This window comes from Macrotis lagotis, chromosome X, assembly GCF_037893015.1.
Source record: "Macrotis lagotis isolate mMagLag1 chromosome X, bilby.v1.9.chrom.fasta, whole genome shotgun sequence".
Classification (NCBI taxonomy): domain Eukaryota; kingdom Metazoa; phylum Chordata; class Mammalia; order Peramelemorphia; family Peramelidae; genus Macrotis; species Macrotis lagotis.
The window spans coordinates 384,786,106-384,792,104 of record NC_133666.1 but is presented as its reverse complement, the minus strand read 5'-3'; the positions used below and the strand labels follow the sequence as shown (position 1 = coordinate 384,792,104).

The following is a 5,999-nucleotide window of genomic DNA, read 5'->3' as shown; positions in this document are numbered from 1 at the left end:
GAGTCTGGAGGACCTGAGGTCAAATCTTATCTCAGACACTTAATAATTACCTAAATGTGTGACTTTGAGCAAGTCACTTAACCCCATCATCCTGACAAAACAATATTAAAAAAAATGTATAATCCCTTCTTTCCACAGAATTTCCTCTTAGTTTTTTTTGGTAAGTATATCTCCCCAATGTCTTTTTTTTAGAGGTGCATAATAAAGATTTAATTGAATTAACTGGAAGCAAAAGTTTGAAAAGCTAGGCTCTCTCCCCCAAGTAGGAGAGGGCTTGGGGGGGCTTTTTCACCCTCACTTCCCCTCACTAGGAGTGAACTGTTCTCCCTGTTGCCTCATAGATTTATTTGAATCAGGAAGACACTGAGGACCACTCACAAAGTGAGGCCTCCCCATGGCAAAGAGTAGCCCTGAGCTTCGCCACAGCCCCATCGCCCAAGTGCTGACCCCTTTAATACAGAAACATGACTGAGCCCAACAAGCCCTAAGGCCACTCTCACAGAGGGCAGCTGCTCTAGTAAACACCAGACTTGAGGAAGGATGGCTTCCCTTCCTCTAAGGCTTTCTGATCCTCTGTAAGGCTATGCTACACAGGTGAGTTCTGTTCATGTTGGGAACAGGAGAAAAAACTGCCATGATTCTGTACTCAAAGGGAAGCAGCACTGGGGGCAAGGGGCCAAAGATGTCTGGAATGCAGAGTGTAAGGGTGACCTATCCCAGGGAAAAACCTGAGGAGGGGAAGGTGTCATGGTACCCAGTCCCTGTTCTACATCCTATTCTGCACCACAAAAACCAACCCCTTTGTTCCTTTGTTTAATACCACTCTCCTCAACCTTCCTTCCTTCCTTCCACACCCACTAGGCACCTACTAGGCGGTGGATGGAAGTAGCAAGGTTGGCCAGAAAACGGACCCCCTACTACTTCACCCATCCCTAAAGTTGTTTTGTTTTTTTCCAGGGCTGGGGAAGGGAGAGAGCTAGTGGAGGAAGCCAGCTTCCACAGGCTCAGTACAGTTGAGCCTACGGTAGCCAGCCCCTTCAATACCATCCAAGCTCCCCCGGCGTAGACTCCGCAGTCCTTTTGTAGCTGTTCTAGGACTCTGCGGGTATCAGTGGTGCTGAAGGGCCGGGCCAAGGTCTGAGACACCAGCAACCGGGTGGGGAGTGGCCGAGACTGGGCCTGTGGCTTTGAGGGCGAGTGTGGAGAGGCTCCCTCGGCAGGAAGCTCGATCACTAGGTTGATCTTGGATAGTCTGAAAGGCGAAGCTCATCTGCCAAGGCCTTGCCCTTGAACAGCAGGCGCTGCCGGCCCACGGGCACGGTGCGCTTCTCCACTAGCAGGCGCTTCAGGGAGCCCGCGCTCGGCCTCCGGCACCCGCGGGCTGCATTCCCGGCCCCGGAGCGCCTTCAGGTCAGCGGCTCTAAGAGCTGCCAGCGGACCGGCCGCACCCCCCGCGGCCGCCGCCGCAACTTCTGGCCCGGCCAGAACCCAGAGCCAAGCCGGGGCTGGGCGGGCCCTGGCGGGCCGGGCCGCATGTGAGGCCCCCAACGGCTTTCTTTTGCCCGATTCATATTTAGTATTCAGTGAAAAAGCTTTCTACTCACTTACTTTAGTTATTAACCTCTACCATTCCTGCTCCATTGCTGCCTCTAGACTATTTGAAAACAAAAGCAAAATTCACATTCCAGCACCAACCCCCATCCTGATAAGGACTTTGAGTCAAAGCCAAATCCTCAGGGATACACTTCTAAGATAAACTGCTCCATTGTTTTAGAGTGTTTTCTAGAGTAAGGATATACTTGAAAGATAACCCGAAGGAATCATCTGCTATGTTTATTTAAAGATGGATGTGGAGCTGTTTTTCTTAGACCTATTTTGTGAGGGTCTTGGCTTTGACTTAATATAGTTTTTGGCAACTAACTTCTATGTGCTGGTACATCATCATTTATTTCCAGATTTCTCTGGGGTCCCAGAATCTGATCAATCCCAGAGCTCTGAAATCTGCCCAATATAGTGCTGGTTAGTTAAATATATAGATAAAAATAATCAAAGGGCAGCCAGGTGGCTGGGTGGATAGAGTGCCAGATCTGGAATCAGGAAAACTCCTCTTCCTGAATTCATCTGGCCTTAGATACTTTACTAGCTGAGTAACTCTGAACAAAAGTCTGTTTCCTCATCTATAAAATGATCTGGAGAAGGAAATGGGAAGATAACCCCATATAGAATCACACAGAGTTGAACACAACTGAAATCACTGAACAAAATATAGTCAATAAGCAATTCAATACCAAAAGCATTTCTTACTCTATGCATATTTATATATTCTATACAAGGCAAAATTCCTTAGTGAAATATTTCAAAATCAAAAGATAAGCTTTTGGGATAATTGAAGAAGCTGTTAGTCTCTATAATATTTGGTCTTTATAACTGCATAGCTTTCTTTATAAAATACATGAGTGCTATTTCCTTTCTTAACCACTCTATCAAAGTGCTATTTTTCCCAAGTGCCATTTTTTCTAAATATGTCTCTAAGTATCATACCATTAAAATGGCTTTATTTTGTTTATAACTGTGATTTCTTCAGTGTTGAAATAACTTCCATCAGTGAAGATTACCAATTCATCTGTACTTTATAATTGAATGACTCAGCTATAAGTGAGAGGCAGAACTAGAAAGCAGATCTTGATGGCAAGGCCAGGCCTTCATCCCACTTGCCATGATAACTCCTGAGAAAAACATAATTACTTTAAAATAATTTTATCTTTTTTATATATCACCAAAGTTTTCCCCACTGTCATTCTTCATCCTCCCTCCCAGAGTCATTCCATATAATATTTTTGTTCTGAGTGCTGAGTAATCAATACTGAGTAAAAAAAAAAAGAAATCTGAAAATATTTGCAATGCACCACAGAGTGGTATCTTCCATCTCTGCAAAAGAGCTGTGTGACAAATATACTTAGGAAAACAGTAATTGGTTCAGTATTTCTCCATGACTATCCCAGAGATACTGGCGTCTTATTCATGAGGATCTAGTATAACTCTTATTGGAAAATATGCCCTTGGTGGATTCCATAAAATCAAATATATCAATATTGATTTTTCTTACTAGGAAGTGTTGGTTAGCATGTCTTGAAATTCTGGAGACAAGGGGCGGCTAGGTGGCGCAGTGGATAAAGCACCAGCCTTGGAGTCAGTAGTACCTGGGTTCAAATCTGCTCTCAGACACTTAATTATGTAGCTGTGTGGCATTGGGCAAACCACTTAACCCCATTTGCCTTAAAACCTAAAAAAAAAAATTCTGGAGATATTGCCCCCCCCATTACCTCATTTTCCAAAATTGTTAAATCCTGATGACCATCTTGGAACCTTTTCAAGCTCATTCCCCAGATTGTTTCTGTCACTGATTTTCACCCTCTTTTTCTTTGCCATATCAGTGAATACACTGTCTGTATTACCACCCTGTATATAATGATCATCCAGCTGAAGTTGGGAGTAGATGAAGTTTACATATTTTTGTTATGTGTCAAAATGTCTGCATCTTTGTTTCTGTGCTCAGAAAATCACAAATGTATTGTGTTCCAAAGTTCATTTGCAAGTCAATTGCTTGCAACTAGGAACACATCTTCCCACAGAAATAATTTTTTAAGTTATGTTTAAATATCAAGGTTATTTAAAGTCACAAAATATCAGAACTGGAAAGGACATTACTAATTATCTAGTCCAGGCTTTGTCATTTTAAGATAAAAATACTGAAACCCAAAGAGGGACAGTAATTTGCTTAAAAGTTATGCAGCTCTTAAGTGACAAAACTGTGATTTGAAACTCTGGTATTGACTCAAATTCCACTTTCTGGCTATGTATGTTGCACTGCAACTTCACAAAAGTCTATTTAATTAATAGTTGAAATAGTAAAGATTTTCAATAAAGAAATCATAATTTTCAACATTATTAATTAGAACAGAAAAACAACAGATTGAATAAGAAATACGTTTTTTAATTGATCTTGAATCAATTGAAGAAATTCTTTTTTCTTGTACTTGTTTCTTGTTCTTGTTTCTGGTTATTGAAGAAATGCTGATGTAATTCAAAGGATAGAGATAGCCTACTATAGGGATTCTGGAAGTAATTTCTTTTTTTTTTTTACTTGGTATTTTATCTATTTTCCATTTATATGTTTTGAAAGTTTTTGAACACTCATCCACTTGCATAACTATGTTACATAATTTTTTTTCCACCCTCCCTTCCCATCCTCCCTCAGTAACAAAGTTTAGTGAACATTGCACATGTATCTACATTTGTGTTTAACATGTTTATATTAGTCATTTTGTGTATGAGGAATTAGGACTGAGGGAAAAGAAAGAAAACCATGGGATAGGAAGGAAAAGCATGAGAAAAAATTTTAAAGTGAACAAAGTGTTTATTGAGATTCTATGGGTTTTTTTTTGGTTTAACAGTTTTTTCATCTGGATGTGGATGGCATTGGCTATAACAGGTCTCTCAGGATTGTTCCAGCTCTCTGAACTGCTGGGAGGAGTTTCTTCCATCAAGGATGATCATCTTATAATGTTGTTGTTAATATATACAATGTTCTCTTGGTTCTGCTCCCTTCACTCAGCATCAGTTTGTGTAATTCTCTGAAAATTTCTAAGCATTTTCAAAGGTTTTACAGATTAATAGCACTAGTATTTCATTATGCCTATGTCTATGAATATATATATATATGTACATATATATATATATATATATAGCAATAAAACTCAGGACAATTTAATGAACAACCTTAAATTTTTAATTACTAACTTGAAAGTATACATTCTTTCTGTTACTGTTTGTTGTTCTGAATGAGAGCCAAAGACATCTGGAAGGTGAGGTCTTAATTTGCAAGTAAAGTGGATTTAAGTAAGGCATATATGCACAACAAAGTCATCAAGTCATCAGCCTTACTCTCTCCTCCAGAGTCAATGGAGTCCAGTGGCAAGATACAGGTCAAGTCCACATCATTTCTGTTAACAAATGGTAAACCATAAACATGGAAATAAACTTATTATCAGTCATAATCTCTTTATTAGTTGCTATTTACTAACTTTATTTTTTGTTTCTGGGGAAGTTTTATTTAGGAAGTGGTGGGTGCACCAAAACACAATATATATCAATAGAAAAAAAGTTATTAATTGGGATAGAAATCTAGGATCAGAGGAAGGATACCTTAAACCCTCATTCCTCTCACCCACTGAATCACAAAAGTCAGCAAGAAGGAAGTAATGGCTCAGTCTGACCTTGAGCTGCTGCCTTAATGGTTCTAGACTGAACATTAATGCTATGACTCAGTTGGGAAGAAGGTTCCCTTCTTCACCAGAGAAAAGAGTGAGTGTATGTGCTTATTACTAGGTTCCTTTCCCTGTTACCAGTCAAGGATTATGATTCTATAGACCACATATTGACTCAATATTTTGCTCAACATTTCCCAATTGCAGTTTTTACCAGCTTCAGTATTGTAGCCTCCTAAATGTTTGACACTTCTGGTCTTAGACAACCTCTGAGATCTTTTCTAGCTCTAAATTTATGATCCTATTATCTCCTACCTGCAAATTTTATTTATTTTTTTATTTAGGAATTTTGCAAGTCAAATGGGGTTAAGTGGCTTGCCCAAGGCCAAACAGCTAGGTAATTATTAAGTGTCTGAGACAGGATTTGAACCCAGGTACTACTGACTCCAGGGCCGGTGCTTTATCCACTACGCCACCTAGCCGCCCCTAAAATTTATTTTTTAATTTTTTATTTTATTTTTTTTTATTCAAGATTTTATTTGGGTTTTACAATTTTTCCTCCAATCTTACTTCCCTCCCCCCACCCCCATGGAAAGCAATCTGTCAGTCTTTACTTTGTTTCCATGTTGTACATTGATCCAAATTGAGTGTGATGAGAGAGAAATCATATCCTTAAGGAGGAAACAAAAAGTCTTAGAGATATCAAGATCAGACAATAAGATAGCTGGTGTT

At 39.7% G+C, this 5,999-nt stretch overlaps 1 pseudogene; it reads right to left on the bottom strand.

Moving 5' to 3' along the window:
• Window positions 1-278: 278 nt before the first annotated feature.
• Window positions 279-5,312, bottom strand: LOC141499164 (ubiquitin-like protein 4A; annotated as a pseudogene).
• Between the last annotated feature and the right edge of the window lie 687 nt (window positions 5,313-5,999).